This window comes from Lupinus angustifolius, chromosome LG09, assembly GCF_001865875.1.
Source record: "Lupinus angustifolius cultivar Tanjil chromosome LG09, LupAngTanjil_v1.0, whole genome shotgun sequence".
NCBI lineage: Eukaryota > Viridiplantae > Streptophyta > Magnoliopsida > Fabales > Fabaceae > Lupinus > Lupinus angustifolius.
In genome coordinates, this window is record NC_032017.1 from 11,035,525 (window position 1) to 11,052,196 (window position 16,672).

At 31.4% G+C, this 16,672-nt stretch overlaps 1 long non-coding RNA gene across 1 annotated transcript in view; it reads right to left on the reverse strand.

Annotated features, from left to right (window-relative positions):
• Positions 13,359 to 16,672, reverse strand: part of LOC109356484 — a 5,250-nt gene continuing 1,936 nt past the window's right edge. Inside the window, exons 2-3 of the long non-coding RNA XR_002108737.1 lie at positions 15,871 to 15,877; positions 13,359 to 13,504 (exon numbers count right to left, since the gene is read on the reverse strand). This is a non-coding gene — a long non-coding RNA (uncharacterized LOC109356484). The remainder of the gene's footprint in view (positions 13,505 to 15,870; positions 15,878 to 16,672) is intronic.

The window sequence follows — 16,672 nt, forward strand, 5'->3', positions numbered from 1 at the left end:
GCAATGTAATAAAACAGCTAAATCCCTTTGGTTCGTTTGTTCACAACTCAATCCTCGGTTTCAAAAGATTAATTTTAGATTCCAAACATCATCTTCCTAATTTGCATAGTTTCATAACCTAAGCCTTTAACTAAGCGAAATCAGTATAAGCATGGAACATTAACAAATCTATACAAACTAAGCATTTATGCACTAGAGAGTAAATCAACTAAACGAAGATAAACTCATAAACCAATTTTCTAAACAATAGGATTAAGCAACCAAATTCATAAATAGGATAGAGAAATCAATAGTAAAAAATCGAAAATGCATTAATAACAAAACCTCGAGAGTTGTGATACATTACCAAAGGAACTTAGTCCAGAAATTTAGCCTTCCATGGCAATGGAAGAACAAACCGAAAATGAGAAATGATGGAGTAAAACCCTAGTAGAGCAAAAAGAGGGAAAACAGAAATGAGTTTTTGTTTCAAGGTGAGGCAAAGTAAAAGTGTGTATGTTTGGAGTGGGGAATCCGAATTTAACCCCTCCAACACACATAAAACCAAATTGGGCCTAAACAATAGGCCCAAAGCTAAATTACAATAAAAACAACTCCTAAATTAAAAATACAATCTTCACTTCAACATATATCCTCGACTTCCATAATGCCCAAAATGCCATTGGTGTCAAATGTAATATGAAAATGGTAATAGATTTAATCAGGCCAAATAATCCCAAATTAACTCATTTTAGGAATATTAGTCCAATAAAGTCTAAAACACTAAACCATGTGAAACAAAGTCAATTAGGCACCAAGAATAATCAATCATTCTAAATTAAGGTTATGAATAGTGTGTAATATATTGCTCATCATACATGCTCACTTATTGGATGTCTAGACAGTAGACACTCCACCTTTGGATATATGTTTGTATTAGCTGGAGGTATTATCTCTTGGAAGTCTACGAAATAGACACTTATAGCTCCTTCAACCATGGCTGTAGAGTTCATGGCTTGTTTTGAAACATCAGACCATGGCATATGGTTGTAGAATTTTGTCATTGGCTTACGTGTGGTCGATGGTATTGAAATATCATTGAGGATTTATTGTGACAACAAGTCCGCGATTCTTTACTCCAACAACAATAAGAGTTCTACAACGTCAAAATTTATTGCCATAAGGTTTCTGGTTGTTAAAGAAAGTGTTCACAATGGACAAGTTTCCATAGAACATATAGGGACAAATTTTATGCTAGTTGATCCACTGACTAAGGGTTTGGTACCTAAAGTCTTTCATGAGCACTGACTAAGGGTTTGCTTTGGATATTATATACATTTTTTATGCATAATAAATTTGATGGTTTATTGTTTCATTTCGAAATTGTGCATTATAACTATTATGTTGCAATTAAAGACTTTGGATTGATCTCACTAAAGAATAAAGAATGAGTAGCTGGAAATAGACGTGTTTGAGATTATATTGCATGAAATTTCCATGTCACACATACATATTTGATCTATGTCATTGAGTATATTAATATGGTGATCATCATGGTCGAGTCACACTTAAATGTGATGAAAGTTACGGTGGTTCCATAGTTGATATATGAGATGGACCAGATTGTATTAAGGAGAAGTCTAAATGTAAATAGCATACAGATGCGCGCCTAAAGAACCTGTGATATAATTGTTTCAGGAAGATATGAAGCCCAAGTGGGAGATTGTTAGAAATTTATAATTTCTAATTAAGGTGGGCATCATATATTTGATACAATGATATCAACTATTTATTTCCGGGGTTATATTATAAGTGATCTAATTACCAGCTCCCCTTAGATTTCAAAAATCTGATAAAGGATATGGGTTTAATGGGTGGATACCCATCAAGTTAACCCATAGGGGGATAATAGGAACCCTATAAGTTAATCCATAAGGAAGGTTATGGTCTCCAACACACCAAATCAAATTCAGTTTTCTCCTCTCCCCATCAGAGTGAAAACGCAAGTCCCAAGAGGAATCAGGGATTTGGTTGAGGAAGGTCATCATACCACAAAACCTCTTTCAGAAACGTAGATCAAAGGAGCACATTCAGGAACATGGAATCAGGTATGACAATGCAACCTTTGTGTCATATATATGTGTGAGAATCATGAGATTCAATATCCTAGGATTGGTATGTCACCAATCATAAGGAATACCCAACATTTAGTATATTATGAAGTAAAACTCTATGTCTAGTAACTTTATACACAAGATGAAGAACTATGACTCAAAAAATCATACATCTATTCTAGCAGTCTATGCATGTGAAATTGAATAAAATACAACACCTCAATTGTATTATTTGTCAATGTCTTGATCTATGTTAACAACTTATTAAAGTAACTCTATGTCTAGTAACTAAATTAACAAAATGAAGATATATGATATGTTAAGTATTATTCTATGTCTAGTGGTCTATGTTAACAAGTTTGAAAGTTATTAAGTTGTTGAATTAGCACTATGTCTAGCAACTAAGACAATAATATGCATGAAGTGACAAATTGATATAAATATATGTCTAGCAATTATACCAAATTGATGAGTTGAATAAAATTAGAAATACAACAAGGATTTCTCCAATATTTTCGTTCACAATTCATACGAAAAGTTGATCAATCTTAAATTAAGCATTTAGCACATAAACAACTCATAAAAATCAAAACTTAGTGAACTAGCATAAATTTGAATCAAAATATACATTACGATCATATTATATTCAATCACAAACAAGGAAGAGTTTTAGCTACACATTATGGTAACTAAACACTAAGGGTGACAATTGGATGAATTTAGATTTAGATCATAATTGATGGATGGAAAGTCATCCATCAATCCATATAAATCTATAAAATCACATATTTAAGTCATCCATCAATCCATATAAATCTATAAAATCACATTTTTAAATCATCCACTCCATCCATATCCAAACATAATGGATGAATTCTAATGCATGTATCCATTTTAATGGATTAGATGGATATCCAATCTATTTGTTTTTTTTAATTTGAACTAAAAACATTTTTAATAAACCATTATTTGAAGAAAAAAATCCTTTTAAAAATTATTATTTAATAAATCATTTTTAAAAATCACATTTTAAAAACATTTTTAAAAATTGTTTTTTAAAAAACACTTTTAAAAAGTGTTTTTACTTAAAACACTTATAAAAGGTGAATTTTTGAAGTTTTTATCCAAAAACTTAAAAGATGATAAACTTAAAAAAATAACTTTTAAGCTTTTAATGGTAAATAACATGGTTAAGCTTAAACTTATTATATTAAAATCTTCAAATGAGTTTCAGGTTACTGTTGGTATAAAAATCTGACATATATCATGAAATCCATAGATTTGTTTTGTTATTTCTTTCACTCATCATGTTTTGTTGTTGGTTACAAATATAAAATATATTTATCAAAGTTAAATTACAGGATTGATAGATAGTTGAAATATCCACTTGAAAGGAGTGCAAGAGAAATAGATTGGCCAAAAATGTTAAACACTTAATGCAATTATGTGAAGGCTACGTAAAAAATATTTTATACCCAAAGCAAAATGAGCAATAAACTTGTAGCAAGCACCAACTATAAAATTAAAGCATATTCCCATCAGAATTTGAGACTAAAATAACGTAAGTTGACAATGTTGCATCAACATAAGTTTGAAACTTAAAAATAACTAGTAACAATCATGACAAGGTCTTCTACAAAGAGGACACGAATTTTGTAATAGGGGAGCTTCATGTACAATGACCAACAAATAGTTTAGCATTCTAACACCTGCATCCACAAAGACACTAACCTAAAGAAATTACTCCAAAAGCATTATTCTCAAGCCAAATGCACTAAAAAATAGCATATACATCAAAATGGATTAAAATACTCCTTAGATCTAATACAACTAAATCCTTTAAAAACTAATCAAAAGAAATTACTCCAAAGTCAAGATAGGATCAATACATTCTCAAGGTTTTTATTAAGTACCATAAAATCATCAATATTTAATTACACCACTTACTAATATCATTTCCTAGATGTAGAGTAAGTTGAAAAGTCTTCTATAAGTTTTTCATCATTTAAATTTATGGGGTTCCACTATAAATAGAAAAAAGACAACATTAAATACAAAATTGAGAGAACTTAAAAGTATAAGTTAAGAAAACTTAGAAACTCACGAGGAGTTCCATGAAGCCAATCATTTGTACATAAAAAGATAACTTTGATACTTACCAAGATACGTCCTCCAATGTTGAATGCAAATTCTGATGCAACTGTTATTATTGGTACACTTAAGATATCTCGTGCCATGAATGAAAGCCTGTGATATTTGAATTCTACTGATTTCCAATACTCTAATATATCTAATTCTTCCCTATAATCACACATAAATCAGATTCATTACTTGTTGACCCATACGTTGCATATTGGAACTCGCCAAACTCATCCAAATCATTTGCATAGCGAAGATCTAAAAGCACAACAAATGAGAGAATCAAACTATAAGAATCCCAATATATTTCAAATTTCCCCTTCATTTATTTGACCATGCAACACATGAGGCCATCCTATCATCATAAGTGCAAGCATCCCTAAGTGAAACTTGAATTTTCCATACACTAAAAAAGTACATATTTGTTGTTGGGTGAGAGGTACCTGAAAATAAGATAGTGAAATCATAGAATGGTTTTAATTATTTTTATTTTTTCTAAACCATCTCACTCCTATTCTGGTTGGCAACTATCAAAGTTTGGTTCAACATCACAAAGGTGTACATATGCTTCATGAAACCCTATAGCATTCTCTAATATCAAGTAAGTGGAGTTTCACCTAGTTGGTACATCTTGACATACCCTTTTTGAACTTTTGGAATAAAAAATTTGATCTAAACAAGATGCAATTGTTGACTTCCATACATCTAAACCTCTAACATGCATCACATTCTCGAGAATCTAGAACTAAACATCAATTTTGACCTTTAAACTCTCTTGAACAATCAAATTTAAAATATGTGAACCACACCTAACATGTAAATATTGTCCACCACTAACTAAACCATTTCCAACTAAATGGTTCTTTTTCAACAAATTCACAATGTTTATATTATATGTTGTTGTTGAAATGAGAGATTTCACTAAGCCAAGAATTTCCCCTCAACAACAAAACGTGCACTTTGTTGCAGAGATGTTTTGGTTGTTACAAGTTTATTTTATTTTTGAGTGATGAGTGATGAACAACTTATTTATTTGGTGACTTTATTTATTTACTCCCTTTTCGGGTTCCTTTTAATCATACCATAAAGGACGGTCTCATTTAATTAAGTTAATCATATCACTTCTTATGAAAGGTTGGTATCAAAGAATAAAATGAACAAAAAAGTAAAGTTAGAAGTTAACAGTACCACTTCTTTCGAAGGGTTGGTATAAAGAATAAAGAATAAAGCAATAAATGAATGTTAGTTGCAGAAATGTAAATGACTGAAAGTAAATGTTAGTTGCGGAAAGTAAATGCTAGTTGTAGAAAGTAAATGACAAAAGGTAAATGTTAGTGTCGAAAGTAAATGACAGAAAGTAAATATTAGTGGTTAGTTTATTATTCATCACTCTTTATTTTTTTAAGTAACAATCCATTGATTGGATTGCACTCTTTTGCATATTATTCCTGTGTACAAAGTTACAAACCATGAATTGGTTTGAACTTATGTTTTCAGGAATCTTTTAATCAACAAATAAAATTTATAAGTCAACACTTTACTATGTTACACTTGCATCTCTTTTCAAGATTCAATTGTAGTATAGTACATGGTTATGTTGAACCACAAGGAATTGCCTAATAGAAATGTACTCACACTTTGTATCTTTTATCAAAAGTAAGAAACATATAAAAAAAATTTCGTGATTTTATCAACTAAGAAACAAGAAAAGTAAAGAAACTAAGTATTTACAAATTCAAGAGGAGAAAATTGGTATGAAAGATGGAGTTATTTCTAGACTCAAATGATTTGGAAAACATTAGCAAGTTATGTGTTATACATTTGTTTAATTCCACACACCATTTCTAAATCCCTCGTCTCGTGTCTTAGTATGAAAAGAAGATTTTCAAACCTTATGAGATACACTAAATAATAGTTAAGTGTCACTCGTCGGAGCAGGTTGTCATATCCTACTTCATGCTCCATTAACATAATTTAGCCTTGATCATAAGTTGCTTAAAATAGATGCTTAATATGACAAGTGAACTAATGTGTAGGTTATACTTTTTAGTACAATTGTCAACACTTTAAGAAGAATAATTTTTGGATATTTGAATCAAGATTTAGGTGATCAAGCTAAAACCGCATTAAGAACTTCTTAAAGAATCAAAACTTAACCAAAGGTAATAACTTGAATGTATTGAAATCAAAATATGATACAAATGAAAAAAGAAATACCATTACACCATAATCCAAATCAATGTGTAGGAGCATGAGTCATCTATCCAAGGATGAGATGCTTTTGATTCCAAATGAGGTTACAAAATCAGGTTTTTGAACCTCATTTGCCAATTACATTCCCTTTGAATTTCAATGAAATAAAAGCATAAGAAACAGCCTAAGAACACTCTAAAAAGAGAGAGAACCAAAATGGGAAGAGGATGAGGAATTTACAAAGTATGTATAATGTGTTAAAGTGAAGGAATGGGTGTGCCTTTTATAAGCAATGTGAGGGCCGCTTGTTCCCCTTTCCTGGCCACCCAACTCCCTGGTCAAGCGGTTTGGCACACCCAAAGATGGTGGGTTAGAAACTTGTCCCATCTTCGCCAGCTAGCTTGGACAGCCTATTGTGGGCTATGTTACATGCATGTTGACACCTCCTACTTGACTGTTCAGAACATATGTCATGCATGAGGTCATGTGCTTGACCTTTAAGTAAAGAATACGTAAGTTGCTTTATGATTTGGCCAAGCTTTCTTCATGGCTAGGCTTTTGGCTTGACCGCCTAGCTTACCTTTAGCCCATGCCTGGTTGGTTCGTTCCTAGTGAAGGAACCTACCTTTCTTAAGCCCAAGCAATCTTTGTTCCTTAGTTTTTTACTTGATTTTAGTTGGTTACTTGGCACTTTGAGCACGATTTCTTCAAGTCTAGGTAAGCTTTTTGAGTTGTGCATTGCTTTGTATACATAGCTTGGGTTTCTTCAAGGTGAAGTAAGGTACTTTTATTCAAGCCTAAGTCATCTTTTTTGGTAACAAGCTAAGCACACAACATGTCGTACTTAGCTTGTTTGTTTTGAGCATTTCCTTTTGGAATTTTGGCTTGTGATTTGGCATGAATTCTTGGCTAACTTTTGGATTAATTATTTTCAATCAATTTCCTATAAAATTCAAGAGAAACTTGGACAAGAGGTGATAAAAATTATATTATTTAAACACACAAAATTTATGTAAAAAGTGTTGAATTAAGTTGGTTTTCACATTTTTGCATAGGATAAGTGCCATGAAAAGTGTATGAGAATAAGGTATTTTTGGCACTTATCAACTCCCCCAACTTAAGACTTTGTTTATCCCCAAATAAAGGTAAAATAAAAACTACTTGGCCTTGGGAAAAAATATGTTGGACAAGATCATAACTTATGCATCATTTTAAAGTTTCATGAGATGTGTTTATGATCATGTGAATTTAACTCATATTGCTTCAAACTATGAATGAACACATCTTTTTCAAAAATTCATTTAGCACTTCACTTAAAGAAATTGTTATCAATCAAAGAGATGCATTTTCACACATGGTTCAAGCATGAAACCAAATGAGTAAGTATTTAACTCAAAACTCAACTTGTTTGGTTTGCAAGAATTTAATTTTGTTTTTCATCTTAACACTTACTTTGATTGCACAAATTTTTCAAGGAATACTAAGGTCTTCCTTATGTTGTAATGAGGCTTGGTTATCAAAGAAATTTGGTTTTTCAAGATATTCAAAGACACTTTTCAAGTTAAAAGAGAGCAAAATAATTTATCTTTTTAAATTTATGTCTCTTTTCAACTTTTTCACCTTTCTTCTTTTCCTTCCAGCCTCGTTCTTTTCTTGACCATTTTGTGTAACATTTCATGATTTTTCTCAACCTCTTTTACTCTTTTTTGTTTTTGGAGCATTTATTTACATTTTTTGATTTGTAAAGAGATTGAGAATTTTTATTTTGAACACTTTGTTACATGGTCAACCAATCCCCCCAACTTAATTTTTCCATCAACATTCTTTTTGAAAAATGCTCTTTCTTTACTTGAAAAGTATAGGAGATTTCATTTTTGTTTTTCCATATTAGGCTCAAGGGTTGTGTTTGAAAAATACTTTTTCTTTTTAAGACTCAAATGGGTTAACAAAGGATGTTCTTATTTATGGTTGATAATTTTTGGTCAAGTGGCTCATTCTATTTGAAAGAACTTGCCTTGTTCATTTCCTATTAAATTGTGTGCAACCAAGTAAAGAAAGATTCAAACAAAATCAATTGTGCAAAACCAAAAAGTTTCTCACTAAGTTCACATAGTTTTTGTGTTTGGCTAACACTCCCTCACATGATTGGTTTATGTACAACTCTTTGATTTTCAAACAAATTCACAAGTTCGTGATAAATGGTTTTACAAAAAGTTTGCATTTTATCAATGTTATGACATTATGAATTAATCACAAAAAATTTATGATTTTCAAGTCATGTTGCTCATCAAAGCTTGTTAATTTACAAAGTTTAGAGATCTTGTAAAAAAATGTGTAAGTCAGGTTTGTGTTATTTACTAAGTTTAGTTTCAACAATTTCACTTTTTAAATAAAATGTCAAAAAGAAACTAAAGTAATCACACAACTAAAAATTAAACACACAAAAAATTTAAAGCAAGTAAACACACTAAAAAAAGTTAAAAGCAAAAAAAACACAAAAAAAAAACACACTAAAATGAATTTGAAAATATTTTAAGGAAGTTTTTGTAACATTTTTAAAGAAATAAAATGAAAAACTAACCAAACCTTTTAGGAGAACTCAGAATCCCATTCTCCTTGATTTTACTATACTCTCCAAGATAGTAGTGTCATTAGAGTCAACTCATCATTTTTGTTTGTTTGTTTTTGGACTTGTTTTCCTGTAAATCATTAGAACTTGCAAATTTCTTTTTCCTTGAGGTTAGTCTAAAATTTATGAGTTTCTTAATGTCTAAAACATTTTTTTCATTAATAAAATTTGGTTGAAAGAAATTCCAATCAAACAACATGTTTTTTTTTTCATGAAATGATGTTTAGAGTAAAAATTTAAGCATTTTTCAAGTCCAATTGATAAATGCAAATCCAAACAGAATTTTATGGAATTCCAAATAGCAAGATATCAATTCAAACAGCCACAAATAAATCCATTCAGATGTTCATGAATTTATTTGGTTAAATGGTAAACCGAATATCAATGTAGTAAACCAAATAACACACTTTTTAGGAGTTATCAAGTCTTGGAAAAATTAATTTTTGGCACAAATTTATCAAGCATGCTCTTAGTTTTTAAAAATTTGTTTCTCAATTTTAAAATCATCAACTAAAGCATGTTTATAGATATGTAGGTTGAAGTGTCATAATTAAATATGTGCATCCAAAAGTGCATTGTGAATACTTAACCTTTAAGAATTAGAATAGCTTCCATTTTTGGAATTTTGAAGATCCAGCTTCTTCTTCTTTTTTAAAAAAAAATCCAGCCACCAATCCTTTCTCATTCCAATCCCTTTTATGCTATTTTTTGAAAAAGTTGATGTGGGCTACCTCCTCATCACCTAAAAATTGTATAACAACAAAAGGTTTCTTAACTAGTGGGTTTTCACTCCACTAGTTCTATCTTTTACTTCTTTTTGCATTTTTTATTTTTTTTAATGTACAACATAGAAAAATAATTCAAAGATGTACAGAAAGAAAAATAAATTTATACAAAAGTGAAAGAAAATTGTATTTATAATTACTATTGATAAGAAAATATAAGCATGAATTTCTATTATCTAGCAATTCCCCGGCAGAGGCACCAATTTGTTGAAATGGGAGATTTCACTAAGCCAGGAATTCCCCCCTCAACAACAAAACGTGTCACTTTGTTGAAGGGTTGTCCTGGTTGTTGCAAGTATATTTTATTTTAGAGTGATGAGTGATGAACAACTTATTTATTTGGTGACTTTATTTATTTACTCCCTTTTCGGGTTATTTTTAACCATATCATAAAGGTCGGTCTCATTTTATTAAGTTACCATACCATTTCGTATGAAAGGTTGGCATCAAAGAATAAAATGAACAAAAGAATAAAGTTAGAAGTTAACCGTACCACTACTTTCGAAGTGTTAGTATAAAGAATAAAGTAATAAATAAATGTTAGTTGCGGAAATGTAAATGACTGAAAGTAAATATTAGTTGCGGAAACTAAATGTTAGTTGCGGAAAGTAAATGACGAAAAGTAAATGTTAGTGCCAAAAGTAAATGACAGAAAGTAAATGTTAGTGGTTAGTTAATTATTCACCGCTCTTTATTTGTTAAGTAACAATCCATTGATTGGATTGCACTCTTTTGCATTTTATTCCTGTGTACAAAGTTACAAACCATGAATTGGTTTGAACTTATGTTTTTAGGAATCTTTTCATCAACAATAAAATTTATAAGTCAACATTTTACTATGTTACACTTGCATCTCTTTTCAAGATTCAATTATAGTATAGTATATGGTTGTGTTGAACCACAAGGAATTGCCTAATAGAAATATACTCACACTTTGTATCTTTTATCAAAAGTAAGAGACACATAAATTTGTTTTTGTGATTTTATCAACTAAGAAACAAGAAAAGTAAAGAAACTAAGTATTTACAAATTCAAGAGGAGAAAATTGGTTTGAAAGATGAAATTATTTCTAGACTCAAATGATTTGGAAAACATTAACAAGTTATGTGTTATATTTTCGGTTAATTCCACACGTCATTTCTAAATCACTCATCTAGTATCCTAGTATGAAAAGATAATTTTCAAACCTTATGAGATAAACTAAACAATAGTTAAGTTCTACTCGTTAGAGCCGGTTGTCACACCCTACTTCAGGCTCCATTAACATTATTTAGCCTTGATCATAAGTTACTTAAAACTGATGCTAGATGTGGCAAGTGAACTAAGGTGTAGGTTATACTTTTTAGTTCATTTGTCAACACTTTAAGAAGAAGAATTTTTGGATCTTTAATCAAGTTTTAGGTGATCAAGCTAAAACCACATTCAGAACTTCATAAAGAATCAAAACTTAACCAAAGGTAATAACTTGAATGTATTGAAATCAAAATATGATACAAATGAAGAAATGAAATATTATTACACCATAATCCAAATCAATGTGTAGGAGCATGAGTCATCTATCCAAGGATGAAATGCTTTTGATTCCAAATGAAGTTACAAAATCAGGTTTTTGCACCTTATTTTCCAACTCCATTCCCTTTGACTTTCAATGAAATAAAAGCCTAAAAAAACAAGTTAAGAACACTCTAAAAAGAGAGAGAACCAAAATGGGAATAAGAAGAGGAATTTATAAATTATGTACAATGTGTTACATTGAAGGAATGGGTGTGCCTTTTATAGGCAATGTTAGGGCTACCTGCCCCCCCCCCTCCCTGGCCGCCTAGTGCCCTGGTCAGGCGGTTTGGCACACCCACAGCTGGTGGGTCAGCAACTTATCCCATCTTGGCCAGCTAGCTTGGACAGGCTATTATGGGCTATGTTATATGCATGTTGACACCTCCTACTTGGCTATTCAGAACATATGTCATGCATTAGGTCATGTGCTTAGCATTTAAGTAAAGAATAGGTAAGTTTCTTGATGAGTTGGCCAAACTTTCTTCATGGCTAGGCTTTTGGCTTGGCCGCCTAGCTTACCTTTAGCCCACGCCTAGCTGCCTGGTTGGTTCCTTCATGGTGAAGGAACCTACCTTTCTTCAAGCCAAAGCAACCTTTGTTCCTTAGTTTTTGACTTGATTTTAGTTGGTTACTTGGCACTTTGAGCAAGATTTCTTCAAGTCTAGGTAAGCTTTTTGAGTTGTGCATTGCTTTGCGTACCTAGCTTGGGTTTCTTCAAGGTGTAGTAAGGTACTTTTCTTCAAGCCTAAGTCATCTTTTTTGGTGACAAGCTAAGCACACAACATGTCGTACTTGGCTTGTTTGTTTTGAGCATTTCCTTTTGGACTTTTGGCTTGTGATTTAGCATGAATTCTTGGCTATCTTTTGGATTAATTCTTTTCAATCAATATCCTATAAAATTAAAAAGAAAATTGGACAAGAGGTGATAAAAAATTATAGTATTTAAACGCACAAAATTTATCTAAAAAGTGTTAAATTAAGTTGATTTTCACATTTTTGCATAGGATAAGTGCCATCAAAAGTGTATGAAAATTACGTATTTTGGCACTTATCAGTTGCACTGTCTAAAATGATGGTGAATATTTATTTTTCAATCCCCCATTCCTTAAGAAAACTTAACAACTTATCCTAAACATTTGCACTAGTGTGGGATGGTGGGAATCGAAAGAAAGTTATCACTTTATTTTGTAATTCCCAATCCTTGTTAATGAAATGTGCAGTTACCATCATGTATTGGTCAGTGATGGTGGAAGACCAAAGATTGGAAGTATGACATATCTTACCACGAATAGACTTTAAGTAGCATTTAAGGTTTTCTTTCTTTCTCTTATAAACCTTCAAGATATCAGATTTGCAGTATTTCTTGATATTATCTTGGTATGAGTGTTTAAGAACCGATGAAGGTCCCTAATTACTTCAAGTTCCACAAACGAGAAAGATAAACCATGCTTGATTATTACACTTGATATTTTCCAAGGGAGGATAAGACAATACCTCTTCCATTTCAATGCCACATATCCTAATATGATGTATCATATTTGAGGCCCCACCACCTTCTTTTGACATGTACAATTGACTATCTCTTTTGCACTTAACCTTAGGATCCCTGTTCTTATGGTTAAACTTTTCAAAATGTTCCCAAGCTACAAACCTTGTTCTTTTTGTTAATGGGGCTGAACTCATCTCAGTCTGCTCCTCTTCATTTGATATGTTTTGAATAAGAAACTGTTTCATGTGATAAAAAGGCACAAGTCAACAAGACCATCCAACTTGCATCATAATAAAAATATTCATAGTCTAACTACATTTAAAAGAAAGAATTTACCTATTCATAGAGTCTAACTACGTTAAAAAGAAAACATATTCATTGAATGAATAACATAGCAAATGTTCAAAATAAATATATCTACTTCCTCTCCCATAAGAATGGTGGAAATCATGTTAATATTTCTAACTAGACAACATATGCCAAACTGTCACCTACAATAACTATATTTATTTTCTTCACCAATTCACTCAACACACTAGTCATATCAGCATTGTTAACATAATCTATAGGCTTCATGAATGAGCCCCCAATTTGACCATAGGGTCTAGATTGTGACACATTACTTATACTACCAGTGCATTAAATAGGCAAAATAGATTCAAAGGAAACTAAGAAATCAACATCCATGGAAGAAAGATATGATACAAAGATAAAAATACAAATTAAAAAGAGAATATAATAGTCATTACTTAACCGTAATAAGTAGCTAAGGCCTGAAAGATACGTATTACAAGCCTGGTTTCAGATTACAAAATGTGGTTTACTTTAAAATCATATCGAAACAAATGTGATTGTAGACAAAAATGCCTCAGATGCTAATTTATAGCATCTTAATTATCAAATCATAAAGTGATTATAGACAAAAGCTATTCATTACCTATAGAAGAGAAAATACAGATATTATAGTGTTTATCATGGAAAATTGAATTATTCATTACCTGTAGAAGGAGTAAGTGACAATTACCTTGTGATTCAAATGTCCTTCATGCATGAATTCCAATACCTATTTTTTAAATTCCCAAAAACAAAATTTAGGGTTTTAATGAGAGAAAGGAATCAAAAGATATATAAATCAATCTTCAAGGAACATCAAAATTAAAATAAAGAATTGGAGAAATAATAAAACTTGGGGAAAATGAAACCTTCAGTGAACATAAGAAGGAAGGAAGATATTGAAAAAAGAAACTTCCATAGCAGAAGATGTTGTTGAAGGAATGTTTTGTTAAAAAGGATGATGTTGTTAAAAGTTAGAATGAAAGGGGTTTGCATGTTGCTTTTTTGGGGGGGAAAGGTTTTCATTTTCTATTTTTTTGGATAGATTGTGTATCCATCCAAATGAATATATCCTTGAACATCCACTATATATAATTGATGGATTTGAATCCATCCATTATCAACACAATTCATTGAATTATATCTATTTAAATCCATTAGCTCCGACGAATGGAATTAGATGAATTTAATTTGGATGGATTATGGATAATTTTGCCACATCTACTAAACACAAAGAGAAAAACTAAGCTTATATGAGAAGAAATTACCTCCTCAAAGGGCATATATTGGCTCCTCTAGTCTTCCCCTTTGGTTCTCACCTCAATCCAAGCTAAACTACCCTAAAAACTAAAAGAAATTGAGTACAAAGTGTCCCTATTCTAACATCTCTTCATAAAACTAAGTTAACATCCTTTAGTAGTGTTTGAAATCTGGATTCCATGCTCATTGCACCTCCTATGCCTTGAGCACATTGCTTCGACTAGCCCAACTCGACTTTTCAGTACAACAACCTACATTGGGTGCACATCTTGCATTGAGCGCACATCCCTTTTCCATTAAGTGTATTCGAAGCAGAGACTAAATGTTGAATTTTTTAATTTAATTGTGTTGAGTGCCAGAGTTTGCTGAGCGTAGATTACAAGTTACTACTTTCACTAAGTGCGACTTCTGCACATGGCACAGGTTCGCCTGAATTTTTCTAAGTTGTATTGAGTGCAACCAATTTTTCATATTTCACCGATCTGACTCTTGATATTGAATTTTTATTTGTTAGAAACAACATATCCAAAATTCAGGTTGATCCAATGGTGAACGAATGCAGTGTCACAATTTTACCCGGACTACTCACGGATGAATCCTTACTTTTTCCGGAACTTAGCTTTTTTCAATAATTTCTCTGGTTTTGGACTGTACAAACACTCTAAAGGTGATATTTGGTAATGCAATATATTTTATACTTGTATGATCAATTAAACAATAAATTGGATTAAGTAAAGAGTTAAAGTGCCACAAAATTGAAAGTTCAAATACAACTTTTTGGCACTTAACATACAGTAAACCTCAATTGTACTAATCATCAATCTTTTGGTTATATTAGTAGCTTCATAAACTAGTTCTATGCCTAGCATCTGGATTAACAAGATTAAGATATATTAACGAGTAAATATACATATATGTCTTGTAGTCTATGTTAGCAAGTTTGAGAGTTATTCAATGCTCATATGAATTCATGTCTAGTAATCATACTAACACAAGCACACATGTGACAATTAAGCATAAGACTATGTTTAGAATTACACTAAAAATATGAGTTTCTAGTTTGGGCTATGGAACCAAAAAAATTTATGAGCTCAACACCCAAAGTCATACAAGAAGAATAGTCATCCACCAAGTAAACATTAAACACAACAAAGACAACTCATAAAAATTAATACCCCATAATTAACATAAATCAATTTCAAATGTATACTCAATTGAATATTACAATCAATCTCAACAAAAAAGAATCTTAGCTAAGTATTTTCATAAAAAATTAAAGCAAGGAAAGACTAAGAAAATACAACCAAAGAGAAATAATACATCTTCCACGAGCATATATCAACTCCATCAATCATAATTATGCACCTTTACATCTTGTTTTCAACCTATACCAACCTAGGAACTAAAAGAATTCAAAAACATTCTAATGCACATCGAAATAGTATGTGAAACTAAAAATTGGATATCTTCTCAACTTTTTCGATACCCTTTTTTCAATATGAAATTTTATATTGGCGCTGAGTGCAAGGGAGAAGAGTTGAGACATCTCTTCGTCTGACTCAATTCTTCATCTAGACAAGTTGTGCTTGGTGTATTATCTTTGCTCAGTGCATTTGCGCTTGGCGCAGCTCCTAAGTATGGCCTTAGTCGATTTTTGGCCTCTTGACTGAAAGTGCACATGTCAAGATAGCACTTTGGAAAGCTTTCTCACTATGTGTTTAGTTTTGATGAGGACAACTTGTGATTATAAGAGCTTGAAGATCATCAACAAATCAACATGCTTAAGTCTCTAGATTGGTATTAGACTTAGACTAGTAATTAGTTTAGGTTGAGTCTAAGGCTTAGGTAAACTCAATACATGTCTCATATGCATAAAACTTTAAATCATTTTCAGTTTTGAGATATGCCATTTATAATATGTTCATGCATCATATAAATACATGTAATCTGTGCATCCTAGGCATAAACTTAGTGTTGAACATGTATAAATTCAGTGCATAACGTATTTGAGTTTTGGAAATTGAAAACATGCTTGGAAATATGCAGTTAATCGATTAAGGCATGATTTAATCGATTAACATAAGTTTTTGAAAAGTTGTTGAAACTGAGAACTTGGAAAAACAGAATCAGTTACGTTTTTAAACACGTTAATCGATTAATCAAGGTCTTAATTGATTAACTGGGTTGCTGAAGTGAT